The sequence below is a fragment of the Gossypium arboreum genome, chromosome 3 (genome assembly GCF_025698485.1).
Source record: "Gossypium arboreum isolate Shixiya-1 chromosome 3, ASM2569848v2, whole genome shotgun sequence".
Taxonomy (NCBI): domain Eukaryota; kingdom Viridiplantae; phylum Streptophyta; class Magnoliopsida; order Malvales; family Malvaceae; genus Gossypium; species Gossypium arboreum.
In genome coordinates, this window is record NC_069072.1 from 119,117,400 (window position 1) to 119,132,180 (window position 14,781).

A 14,781-nucleotide genomic window follows, 5' to 3' on the forward strand; every position below is an offset into this window, starting at 1 on the left:
CAACCATACGTTTTCTATCATTAAACATCAAAATACACATAGATTCATCAATGGAAAAACCCTAAACCTTTAACAGTTTTACAAAATAGTCCTTGGGCTAGCTAGATTAAGCTATAACGATCTCAAAAACATAGAAATCATTAAAAACGGGACAAAAAATACTCACATGCAAGGCTAGGAGTGAAGGCCAAACACTTCAGCTTTCATGGAGGTTTTCTCCTTCACAATATCGATGGTATCATCCATTAAGGAAGATGATACCTATTTTCTTCTTTTGTTTTAATTAGTTTAATTACTAAATTACTAAATTAACCTTATAATAAAACATAAAAAATCTACTTAACCATGCACATAAATGTCCACTAATAATATTAATAGTTTAATCACCATATAAGAACCTCTACTTTAAAATTCCATAGCTATTAGACACCTTTAGCTAATAGAACTCAAGTTTTACACTTTATGCAATTTAGTCATTTTTATCAAATTAAGCACTCAAACGTTAAGAATTTCTTAACGGAATTTTCACACAATGATATTATCATACTGTAGACCTCAAAATAATAATAAAATAATTATTTCAACTTCAGATTTGTGGTCTCAAAACCACTATTTTGAGTTGATTAAAAATGGGTTGTTATAAGAAGACTGTCCTAAGATAGCGAAAGAAAGAGAAAACATGAGAAATGTTCCTTATGCTTTAGATTAGGAAGTCTCATGTACACGATGCTATACACACACCCAGATATTTATTTTGCAGTGGGATTGGTAAGTCGATATCAGGCGAATCCAGGTCCAAGACATTGACAAGCAGTTAAGCATATACTCAAGTATTAACAAAGAACGATGGATTATATGCTTGTGTATTATGGAGGAGACCTTACTCTTATCAGATATACTGATTCTGACTTCCAAACATGTTGAGATTAAAGGATATCCACATTAGACTATTCTTTTATCCTAAATGGTGGGTCCATAGTGTACATAAGTGTCAAGCAATGTTACACTGGTAACTTCACTGTGGAGGGCCGAATATGAGGTACGAAAAAGCTATGCCACGATAATAGTGTGGACATAGCTAAACCCAAAAGAAATCACATAATGATAAAACACATTAAGGGATATGGTAGTATTTGACAGAATAGTGGATGTACTCAAAGAGCGCATTTGAGGACATCCCCTAGGTTTGTTTTACCAGGACTCTACTAGCTAGAGAGTTGTTTGAGAAACGTATGGAGGGCCATAGGAATTGGAAACATGACTCATCTACTTCACTAGGGCAAGTGGGAGACTGTTGGATCTGGTGCCCTGAGGTAGTATTTTCATCTAAGTACACTTGTAATTTTTTCGAACAGATTGGTTAATAAAACTATTCATGAATTATATTAATACTTTGTTTATTGTCCTTATACGATTTTTTCATGCAAAGGAAAATGGAATCAAATGTTGCTAGTTGGTTGTCTAATGTTTGTGGTTTTACGTGGTCGGATTATAGTACGAAAAGAAAACTTGTATTAGTAGAAAAACCTAAACATGTCCTTAGTTTAATTGGAAATGATAAAACCGATTAAAATACTAATATGTCGTCTATCAAGTCCAATTGAGAAGATTCCTTGTTTTAGGCATCAGAGTGGATGACTCCCAAAAGATAGAGACATAGATGTAACTGATTGAACTGATAGTACATTCAACAAGACCCAAGTAAAATAAATCATGAATCTATTTGTGGATTTATTCACTTATGATGTTCATAGTGTAGCATACCTAAATCTTGAGTGGATGGCAGACTAAATATGCATGACTCGTACACTTTGATGTAGGTAAAAACCTGAGTTGAAATAAATAAGGAATCTAAGGCTAGTGCGTTAGGTGTACGACTTCTATAGTATATAGCATCATTCACATAGTGGAATTCATATCCCAAAACATAGGTAAATTATATCCTATCATAAGCGTTACATGGTTGATGAAAAGTAAACCTGTCTGTAGGTCGTCTGTCTTTTGTGATGGATTACTTGATCACAATTTGATAATGGTTAACATTTCATGAAAGAAGATGTAATAGTTACCATGAGAGAAAATAGGATCATATTGGGAGAATGGAAATTATCCAAAAGAGATCAAGGATATCCTATGAAGGTAACATACTAATGACAAGGTCTTTGGATGAACACTGAGTAGTTGCTTTTGTAATAGCATGTCATTGGGGAGAGCTCAGTCACAATACTATAGTGGAATGACTCTGTGACTAAATGAGTTTATAATTAATAGGCGAAAAGCCAAAACTTAATTATAAAGCATTTTAGCCTCAGCTACATATGTCCAATCGGTCCCTCCGTTAGTTTGTTGAAATCATAAATGAATTGCGTGTTTGAATAAAAATGAACGGAATGAATTGGAAAAGAGAAATGAAAAACATTTAGGAATGATTATGGTTTTCTTCAAAATGGAGAAATGGAATCATTTTGAAATGAATGTAGGTTTCCAAAAATAGAAATGGAAATGAAAATAAAAATGGAATGATCTTTTTGAAATTCTATATGGATGACTTAGAAAATGATCATAAGAACAAGTTTGTGTTTTTGGACTATTTTGAAGCCCAAAAATGAAAATAAATCATTTGGTCATAGTAAACATGTTGAGTTGTGATATATTGAATGAATTTTCTCAAAATTTTACCAGGGTAAAATTATCAAAACATTACTGGGGTAAAATTGGCATGAAAAAATTACTTAATATGTAGATATTAAAGTTTATGCTGAGAAATAGAAAAAATTAATCGAGTTGGATCATATTACAGAGTATTGGGTCAAAAAGGTGTAAGAAGTATTCATAATTGGACCCGATGTGAGAAAGGTCCAAAACCCCTCATATAACATGAAGGAGGCGACAACCCTAGTAGAAATACAAGGGCGAGTCGTTCACCCCTCTCCTACTCTAGGTAGGGTATTGTTTTTCTATTTAAAATAAACCTCTACAACTCTACAAGGGTTCTATCGTCTCTTCCTCTAAATAGATGGCACCGGTAGAGCTATTAACAAAAAATTTAAGAGTTTGTTATTCTGATGAAAAATAGAGAGAATTTATTCTTAACTTATAAACATATTTTTTAGAATAACAATTTTACTAGTTTCTATTAAAGAAAAGAGAATTTTTGTTTTCACCCAAAAGGAAAACATTTTCTAGTTATGTGTTTTGATTCAATTGGTTCAAGCCTACACTCGAAGCAATTCATGGTACGAGAATAATGGAGAATATTGTTTGGTTGAAAGTAAAAAAAAAACATCTAGGATCCACTTATCCAAAAACACAGGTATAAATTTAGTTAAGTTTTATTGCTATAAATATCATAAACTGGGTCGATATTCAAAATTTTAATTTTTAGCTATGCAAGAAAATCATTTTTAAATTGGACTTTTTCCAACTGAAATGACAACATTGAAGTGAGAAATTCGCTTATAAATGAAATTGAGTAAATTGCTACCCTATTATCTATTTGGGCAGAGTCGGATATAGATGGTGTACCATAGGATAGGAAGAGTTCAGGGTTAGTTCGGCTACATGTCGATGAGGCACTAGGTGCCAAATTACTTCGGTTATATCGATGAGCACTGGGTGCAAGCTATTTGCTTCAACATTGTCTGAAGAGGCACTAGGTGCCAAATTGGTGTTTTGATTAGTTCCTTATATTCATTCGAGTCCAAGTTAGGTTAATAAGGGTATAAAATCAATATTTCATAAATGATATTTGAATTGGGTTGATATTATGATTTGATGATTTGTATAGATATTGTGATTAACAAATATCGATTGCATGTGAAAAATTATACAAATCGATTATACAAGCTCGGAGGGCTGATATAGAAATGTGATGAATCAATGAATTTGATTGGATATTTGAATAAAGAAATGAAACAGTATTGATATTAAATTGAAATTGGATGTATAATTGATAAATAGATGGAATGATATGATATTATGAGAATGATGTTTATATGGTTAAATGTTGATTTGGTTTTGAGAATGGTATTGAAATGCGAATTTCAATGATTTGGTTTATTTCATATTCAAATGTTAAATGATGAGGTAAAATGTTCAAATCACCTTTTTGATAATTGATTTGCCATGATAAGCAAACTTGATAAACCGTAATTTATACATATTTTTGCCCAATGTCTAACCCATTTATGGATGGTTTCTCCTTATATTTGGTGAATTCGATGCTCCTAATCCTTTAATTTCATGTTTTATACTTAGGAGAGCATAGGAGAGTAAAAAGAGTGAGAAACGTACTGAAAAAAAGAGAAAATTGACCCACATGGGAAAACAACACGGCCTGGACTTCCTCACACGGGCGTGTCACATGACCGTGACAATTTGGCATGATCGAAGCACGACTTACACGGGTGGATCACATGCCCGTGCCCATTTAACAGCCTTGATCACGACCTTCAGTAATCATACACGGGCGTGTCCCTGCCAAACCCAAGTTTAGTCCAATTCGGAAAAGGCCAATTGTCAGGGCTCTTAGGCATTCCAAAGCCTATTTAAACACTTGAGGAGGCACTTAGGAAGGGGGATGGAGAGTAAGAAGCAAGGAATTACTCAATGAGAGCCGACTGATCCATCTTAAGAGCTGGATTCATCATCGAGACTAGAGATCTCCCTTCAACTTCCTTCAGGAGTTTTGGGTTTTGTTATGTTTTGTTATCTTTATTGTAACACCCTAAACCCGGCCTGGATGTTATGACCGGATCTGATGCGCCACATTGATGCGTTCAAAACACTTAGTTTGGAAAAGCTGAGTTGGTGTTGTAAAAGACACTTTTAAAAGTAAGTTAAAGTGAATGGAAGTCGCACTGGTAGGAAACCAGAAGAAGAGGAGGTGAGTCCGTCAGACTGCTTAAGTACCAAGCTCTCTTCGGATCCAATCCTAGACATGCACACCGCCATTGCCACACTCTAACATCTCGTATAATTTTGAAAAAAACCGTTTGATTATGACCATCTTAAGAAAATGATTAAGGTTGCAAAACGTTTGCTTAAATTATTTATTTTTCTTGGGAAAACATTTACTTTGCGGAAACTTTGCGCGTCATCGTGATCTTTTTAAAAGCAAGTAGATTTTATAAAACGAACCCTAGTGCTAACCAGTTTAATAATCCCTAAAATAAAAGTAATTAAAAATAGCGGCCTTATTTCAACTTTAAGCATAATAAAAATAAAATAATCCAATTAAAGGCTAAACTTCTTTAAAATCGGCAATTAATCCTCATGGCCACTCTGAATCCCGCCCGGCTCCAAGTCCACCAATTCTAGGGCTCACCTGCAAGGATGGAAGAGGAATGGGGTGAGTTTGGGAAAACTCAGTGTATACAGAAACCCATCCAAAGCCCAATTCAGCTCGAGCGCATTGGGCCTGAGCCCTATTCAGATAACAAGACACGAGGCGAAGCCCTTTTCGTATCACATAGCAAGGCCTTAGCCCTTTTTACATAACAGTGTGGCCCATAGGCCCGCTTCAAGAATATGAGTAACATCAAGAATAATGAATGCAAGCCCATCCGGGAGACTACTCAACCCACCAACCGCTACACCGCCTGCACCAACCCTACACACCATGTGGGGAATATCTCAACCCACCCAAATTTACACACCACAAATGCAAAGAATGTCGCTCAAATTCGATCATTGAGGCAAAGCCTCCAAGACGTGGATGAACCACTTTCAAGATTTCCTCCATTAATACCCCAACCCCATGCAAGATATTAATAAAAGCATATCATGTAAAATACAACATTGATCAATCATGCGATTCAGACAATTTAAAACCCTAGGGGTATATCGGTAATTTTGCTCTTTAGGGCTAATTTCGTGATCTCTGTTGCTACACAAGCTAATTCAGAATTTTATCAGTTTTATGCAATTTGATTCCACCATCTCCTAACAGCTAATTTGCCCATCTCTTACCCATATTGGTCCGTAAGCCCATTGGGCCCGCTTTTGGCCCGTCGAGCCCCTTTTTCCGAAATACGCTAAAACGTCACGCTGAACGTGCTGACCACCTTGCGGTGCCAGATCTAATAATTACCCTATGACTTGAGAGCATTCGATACTCACATGACCATGAAATGCCGGATTTTGGCATTTCGGCTTTTTTAATTGAACTAAGAAAGGGTGTTCAGACACACCGATTTGCGACGACTTCTTCTCGAGATCCCTTCGATGTCCTACAATTTATTAGCACAGTTCTTATTTACAAACCATAATCACTAAACCCCAAAACTTACTTATCCATGATCGAACCATATCCCTAAAAGCCTTCAAAACCTTACCTTTTGCCAAAATCGATAGCTAGCTCAATTCGATTGCTCCAATGATTCACGCTTTTCACACACTCCTCGATCGGTAGCCTTTAATCCTCACTAGCACCAACAAACCAAATAACACCAAAACCCTTTTAGCCTTAGTCGACGAGAGGGTTTTCACTTTTCTTAAACCACAAGATACAAATGGAAAGAAGGTTCAATACTTACCAAGAGATCTACTCATTGAAGAATGTTCCAAATACCTTCCTACCCCATATCCGCTAGAATCCAACTTAAACGTGCGTGAAAATAGATCTAAATATTAATTCCTAATCACTAAAATATGAAGCTTTCGGCTTTTCAGAAAATATTAATCTAAGCTATTTAGAGGGTTAGTACACACCTGTTATGGGTTGAAGTTGAAACATTTCCAAAATCAATCGCCTACGATAACCACCACCTGTCACTCAAACTTAACTAATCCAATATCAATATATGTAAATCCTAAGCACATCACCATACTGAACATAAGGGCATATTCGTCATTTTACCATACAGGGGTATTTTGGTAGTTTTACAAATTGAGGGTATTGCGGTAATTTCACAAACCAAGGGTATTTTAGTAATTTTGTAAATCGAGGGTAAAACAGTAATTCTGTAAATCAAGGGTAAAACAGTAATTCTATAAATCGAGGGTAAAATGGTAATTCTGTAAATCGAGGGTAAAACAGTAATTCTGTAAATCGAGGGTAAAACGATAATTATGTAAATCGGGGGTAAAATGGTAATTATGTAAATTAGGGGTAAAACGGTAATTCTATAAATCGAGGGTAAAATAGTAATTCTGTAAACTGAGGGTAAAACGGTAATTCTGTAAATCGAGGGTAAAACGGTAATTTTACAAATCGAGGGTAAAACGGTAATTCTATAAATCGAGGGTAAAACAGTAATTCTGTAAATCAAGGGTAAAACAATAATTACAGAACCGAGGGTAAAACAGTAATTCAGAAATCGAGGTAAAACAAGAATTTATAAACTTAGGGTAAAACAGTAATTCGTAAATCGGAGTACTTTGGTAATTTTACAAGTCGAGGGCATTTCAGTAATTGGTAAACTAAAGTATTCTAAACATGGATAACAATACGAATGGGCCTAAAGCCTATTCTCGGCCCAAATGGGCCCACACGCTCGTGTGGCCCTTTTAGCCCAAACCTAGCCACAGATATGCGATTCACCTAGCCTAGTCCAATATTTACTACACAATCAAACAACTTATCCAATTGGGCCCGTAGGCCCATTGGGCCCACATGGCCCCTTTCGGCCCATCGTGGCCCGAAGTAGCCATCCAACAACAAGAGTAGTGATAAATACACACCTGATAGGAGACTGGAGTTAATCCACGCTCCGAGCACTCTTAGCCGACGCCCAACCCAAACGAGCACGCCATACAGCGAAAGGGATCAGCCAAGAAAGGTACATTTACAATCCTCATGGTTCCTCTATTTAAAGCCGCCTTTGTATCCACTCTTATATTAGCTTCGATGTGGGATCCTCCAACATTAGAGTTTAAATTCAACACCAAGTCTTGCCACCTGTTAGCAAAATAAATGCTCTTTGCTTGCCATGGGATTCAACCTATGCCTCCCTTAAATGCTCCACACGCTACTTGCCACTAAGCCACAAGGCTTTTGTGTCATTTATTTAACACAATAATTTAAAACCCTCATCCAAGCATCCGTGTTTTTTTTTTCACTTAATACCAAAATTTTTGCTAAAGCCCAAGTTTGAACCCAAGATTTCTCCAACACTTCTCAAAGCCATTAACCACTAATAGCAAACATTTAATTGTTTCATTTCATTGCACAATTAAATACCTATATACAACCTCCTTACGGACCCCCACTCAAGGCCCAATACTTCTAGGCCCAAATTGGTGTTACAATTCTACTCCCTTAAAGAAATTTCGTCCTCGAAATTTCCATTTAACAGGTAGTCATCTAACATCTACCCCACTACGCTATCATTGCAAGACTCGATCCTACTATCACTATCCCTGCTAGCTCCAACAACCCTTTCCAAAATCTTTAACATCGCTTGAGACAAAGCGTCATCCCTCATGACCGATCATACGGCCCATTTTCATTAACCGGTGGTGGTCGTGGTTCCGCCACCGTGGCATGTGTTCGATGACGACATCCAGCTTGAGTGCTACCTCGGCCTCGACCACGGCCTCTCCCTCGAGTAGCCCTTGTACTCATAACGATTTATCTGATTACGAATTTTATGACATTAGTTTACTGTTTCCACTATTTATTACAGAATGTCTTATGAAAAGATAAAGTTTCAGAGTTATTTGGCGCAATCATAATTTAGCTACTTTCCCATCTTGTAGTCCTAATACTACATCATCAATAGCTCTATCTCTAAGGCTCAAGATTATCTACAGATTATTTACAATACAGTTCTATATAAATATTTAAAGCGAAAAAGATCACTTACGGACTTGGTGCCGGGATTCAGCAGCTACTTCCTTATCATCCATGTAAAATTAAAACCATGTTTTTATTTACCGAAAATAAAAACTTTGATTTGAAAACACCCTTTATTTTGAAACTCTTGATTTAAAACAGAAAAACTTGGACCATTTTAACATATATACTCCACAAAACATCTTTAAAATGAACTTTTCAAAAACCATTTCCAAAAATACCCTTCTTAGGCCTAAATTTTCGAAAAAATTTTGGACCCGATCCACAGTCGAGTTGTTGCAACTTAGCTCTGATACCACTAAATGTAACACCCTAAACCCGGCCTGGATTTTATGACCGGATCTGATGCGCCACATTGATGCGTTCAAAACACTTAGTTTGGAAAAGCTGAGTTGGTGTTGTAAAAGACACTTTTAAAAGTAAGTTAAAGTGAATGGAAGTGCGCACCGGTAGGAAACCAGAAGAAGAGGAGGTGAGTCCGTCGACCGCTTAAGTACCAAGCTCTCTTGGATCCAATCCTAGACATGCACACCGCCATTGCCACACTCTAACATCTCGTATAATTTTGAAAAAAACCGTTTGATTATGACCATCTTAAGAAAATGATTAAGGTTGCAAAACGTTTGCTTAAATTATTTATTTTTCTTGGGAAAACATTTACTTTGCGGAAACTTTACGCGTCATCGTGATCTTTTTAAAAGCAAGTAGATTTTATAAAACGAACCCTAGTGCTAACCAGTTTAATAATCCCTAAAATAAAAGTAATTAAAAATAGCGGCCTTATTTCAACTTTAAGCATAATAAAAATAAAATAATCCAATTAAAGGCTAAACTTCTTTAAAATCGGCAATTAATCCTCATGGCCACTTTGAATCCCGCCCGGCTCTAAGTCCACCAATTCTAGGGCTCACCTGCAAGGATGGAAGAGGAAGGGGTGAGTTTGGGAAAACTCAGTATATCTGAAAACCCATCCAAAGCCCAATTCACTCGAGCCCATTGGGCTGAGCCCTATTCAGATAATGATACACAGAGGTCAAGCCCTTTTCGAATCACAAGCAAGGCCTTAGCCCTTTTACATAACAAAGTGGCCCATAGGCCCGTTCAAGAATATGAGTAACATCAAGAATAATGAATGCAAGCCCATCCGGGAGACTACTCAACCCACCAACCGCTACACCGCCTGCACCAACCCTACACACCATGTGGGAATATCTCAACCCACCCAAATTTCTACACACCACAGTTGCGAATGTCTTTGCTCAAATTCACCGATTGAGGCAAAGCCTCCAAGACGTGGATGAACCACTTTCAGATTTCCTCCATTAATACCCCAACCCCATGCAATGAGATATTAATAAAAGCATATCATGTAAAATACAACATTGATCAATCATGCGATTCGGACAATTTAAAACCCTAGGGGTATATCGGTAATTTTGCTCTTTAGGGCTAATTTCGTGATCTACGCTGCTACACAAGCTAATTCAGTAATTTTTATCAGTTTTATGCAATTTGATTCCACCATCTCCTAACAGGCTAATTTGCCCATCTCTTACCCATATTGGTCCGTAAGCCCATTGGGCCCAGTTTTGGCCCGTCGAGCCCCCTTTTTCCGAAATACGCTAAAACGTCACGCGAACGTGCTGACCACCTTGCGGTGCCAGATCTAATAATTACCCTATGACTTGAGAGCATTCGCATACTCACATGACCATGAAATGCCGGAATTTTGGCATTTCGGCTTTTGCCGAATTGAACTAAGAAAGGGTGTTCGGTACACACCTGATTTGCGACGACTGCTTCCGAGATCCCTTTCGATGTCCTACAATTTATTAGCACAGTTCTTATTTACAAACCATAATCACTAAACCCCCAAAACTTACTTATCCATGATCGAACCATATCCCTAAAAAGCCTTCAAAACCTTACCTTTTTGCCAAAATCGATAGCTAGCTCCGAATTCGATTGCTCCAATGATTCACGCTTTTCACACACTCCTCGATCGGTAGCCTTTAATCCTCACTAGCACCAACAAACCAAATAACACCAAAAACCCTTTTAGCCTTAGTCGACAGAGGGGTTTTCAGCTTTTCTTAAACCACAAGATACAAATGGAAAGAAGGTTCGAATACTTACCAAGAGATCTACTCATTAAAGAATGTTCCAAATACCTTCCTACCCCATATCCGTTGTGAATCCAACTTAAACGTGCGTGAAAATAGATCTAAATATTAATTCCGAATCACTAAAATATGAAGCTTTCGCTTTTCGTAAAATATTAATCTAAGCTATTTAGAGGTTAGTACACACCGTTATGGGTTGAAGTTGAAACATTTCCAAAATCAATCGCCTCGATAACCACCACCGTCACTCAAACTTAACTAATCCAATATCAATATATGTAAATCCTAAGCACATCACCATACTGAACATAAGGGCATATTCGTCATTTTACCATACGGGGGTATTTTGGTAGTTTTACAAATTGAGGGTATTGCGGTAATTTCACAAACCAAGGGTATTTTAGTAATTTTGTAAATCGAGGGTAAAACAAGAATTTCAGAAATCAAAGGTAAAACAAGAATTCTATAAATCGAGGGTAAAATGGTAATTCTATAAATCGAGGGTAAAACGGTAATTCTGTAAATCGAGGGTAAAACGATAATTATGTAAATCGGGGGTAAAACAGTAATTATGTAAATTAGGGTAAAACGGTAATTCTATAAATCGAGGGTAAAATAGTAATTCAGAACCGAGGGTAAAACAGTAATTTCAGAAATCGAGGGTAAAACGGTAATTTTACAAATCGAGGGTAAAACGGTAATTCTATAAATCGAGGGTAAAACAAGAATTTTGTAAATCAAGGGTAAAACAATAATTTCAGAACCGAGGGTAAAACCAGTAATTCAGAATCGAGGGTAAAACAAGAATTTATAAACTTAGGGTAAAACAAGAATTACAGAAATTGGGAGTACTTTGGTAATTTTACAAGTCGAGGCATTTCAAGAATTGGTAAACTAAAGTATTCTAAACATGGATAACAATACGAATGGGCCTAAAGCCTATTCTCTACCAAATGGGCCCACACGCTCGTGTGGCCCTTTTAGCCCAAACCTAGCCACAGATATGCGATTCACCTAGCCTAGTCCAATATTTACTACACAATCAAACAACTTATCCAATTGGGCCAGTGAGGCCCATTGGGCCCACATGGCCCTTTTGACCCATCGCGCCCAAGTAGCCATCCAACAACAAGAGTAGTGATAAATACACACCTGATAGGAGACTGGAGTTAATCCACGCTCCGAGCACTCTTAGCCGACGCCCAACCCAAACGAGCACGCCATACAGCGAAAGGGATCAGCCAAGAAAGGTACATTTACAATCCTCATGGTTCCCTCTATTTAAAGCCAGCTTTGTATCCACTCTTATATTAGCTTCCTGATGTGGGATCCCTCCAACATTAGAGTTTAAATTCAACACCAAGTCTTGCCACCGTTAGCAAAATAAATGCTCTTTGCTTGCCATGGGATTCAACCTATGCCTCCCTTAAATGCTCCACACGTTACTTGCCACTAAGCCACAAGGCTTTTTGTGTCATTTATTTAACACAATAATTTAAAAACCCTCATCCAAGCATCCAGGTTTTTTTTTTTCACTTAATACCAAAATTTTTGCTAAAGCCCAAGTTTGAACCCAAGATTTCTCCAACATTTCTCAAAGCCATTAACCACTAATAGCAAACATTTAATTGTTTCATTTCATTGCACAATTAAATACCTATATACAACCTCCTTACGGACCCCCACTCAAGGCCCAATACTTCTAGGCCCAAATTCGGGGTGTTACATTTATGCTTTTGATGTTTTCTTTCATAAGTATGAACTAAACCCCTAAATACATAAAGGGAATGAAACCTAAGATAGATCTTGTTATTATTATCTTAGTTGTATGATAAATATTTGACTTGTTCTTAATTATGTGTTCTTAAGTTTGATATTCCAGGAAATTGATTCAAGTCAAGCTCTTATTCAGAGGAGGAATAGACCCTGTCTAAGAGTAAATTTGTCATAATTAAGCGGAGTTAATTGCGCACCTAGAGATAGGGTGACAAGATTTTGCCAGATTAGGGTGAAACCTAATAAAGGAATCCATAGATCGAGTTAATGCAATTCTAGGGTGTTAATTAGAAAGAGATTTCAATTATTCAACCTAGGGTTAGACGTTATTAGTCTTGAGAGAGATAATAATATAACTTAGGGATTAGGCGTTATTAGTCTCAAGAGAGATAATAATATAACTTAGGGATTTCTACGGATCAAGTCAAATGAATAAATTGTCTGATTCAGAGTCAAATAACAAGTGAAGTCTAGGTGGATTTGTCCTTAGGTATTGTCTCAATCAATCGAATTTTCCCAAAAGTATTTTCCCAAGTTTTTCTTTCTGTGCATTCTAAGTTAGTAATTAGTTTAGACAACCAAACCTCTTAAATTTTAGGCTAGATAATAAAAAGGAAGTAAATACTAGTACTCGTAGTTCCTTTGGGTTTGACAATCCGGTCTTTCTAAACTATACTACTGTTCGATAGGTACAGTTTCCTTAATCGTGATAATAAGTTAGTCTCAAGAACGTTTCATTTATAAATCTTTAAAACCTGTTACGAATATCAAGCATCAAGTTTTTGGCATCGTTGCCGGGGAATTAGGATATTAGGAAAACTCGATTTTTATTACTTTAGCCACTTTACTTTTATTACAATTTAAATTTTTATTTTCTTTTCTAATTTTTCTCTTATTTCCTTCTAACAGATTTTTCTAGTTTATGACCAGAAAAAACTCGTCAGGACCACTACTTTTTGACGGTGAGATCGACCGCACAGTTCGCAGAAACTGGAGAGAAATAAGGCGAAGCCTAAGATACACAGAGGACGAACAAGAGGACGATGCTTCAGCCACAACCGAGGAGATGGCTGAAAACCAAGAAAATCTGCTACAAACTGCGATTGCTGTTAATTAGAATCCTACTCCGCACACTATTTATGATTATGCTAAACCTTCTTTAATAGGAACTGAATCAAGCATAGTTAGACCGGCTGTAGCTGCAAATACTTTTGAACTGAAATCTAACACAATTCAAATGATACAACAGTTTGTTCAGTTTAATGGTTTGCAGGACAAGGATCCCAACACTCACTTGGCAAACTTTTTGGAGCTATGTGATACATTTAAACTTAATGGCATTTTTTATGACGCCATTCATTTTCGGTTATTCCCTTTTTCATTGAGAAACAAAGCTAAACAGTGGGTGAACTCGTAGCCACGGGGGTCAATCACTACTTGGGAACAAATGACCGAAAAGTTTTTATTAAAATATTTTTCACCAGCTAAAACGGCTAAATTACTTAATGATATTTCTTCCTTTGTGCAGATGGATTTACTACGATGCATGGGAGAGATACAAGGACCTCTTGAGAAGATGCCCTCACCATGGGTTACCGCTTCAGCTACAGGTTTAAACCTTTTATAATGGCCTGAATCCTTCGACTCGACAAATGGTTGACATAGCTACTGGTGAAACCATCAATAATAAGACACCTGAAGATGCCTATGAATTTATAGAGGAGATGTCACTGAATAACTATCAGTGGCAAGTCATGAGGACAAAGACAACAAAAACAGTCGGCATTTATAACGTCGATACGGTCACCATGCTCTCTAATCAGGTAGAACTCTTGAATAAAAAAATTGATGGTTTCCTTAGTTCTTCATAGGTTCACCCAGTAATGCAATGCGAAACAAGTGGAGGCGAATCAAGCAGTTCAGAATACCCACCTTATGGCCACAACATGGAGAACGAACAGTTAAATTACATGGGTAACAATCCTTGATATCAAAACAATCCCTATAGCAATACTTACAATGCAGGTTGGAGGAACCACCCTAATTTTTCATAGGGAGGCCAAGGGAATCAAAGACCACCATATT

General features: G+C 37.0%; 1 pseudogene; it reads right to left on the reverse strand.

Annotated features, from left to right (window-relative positions):
• Positions 1-14,191: 14,191 nt before the first annotated feature.
• LOC128290733 (small nucleolar RNA R71) lies at positions 14,192-14,290 on the reverse strand (annotated as a pseudogene).
• Positions 14,291-14,781: the final 491 nt, after the last annotated feature.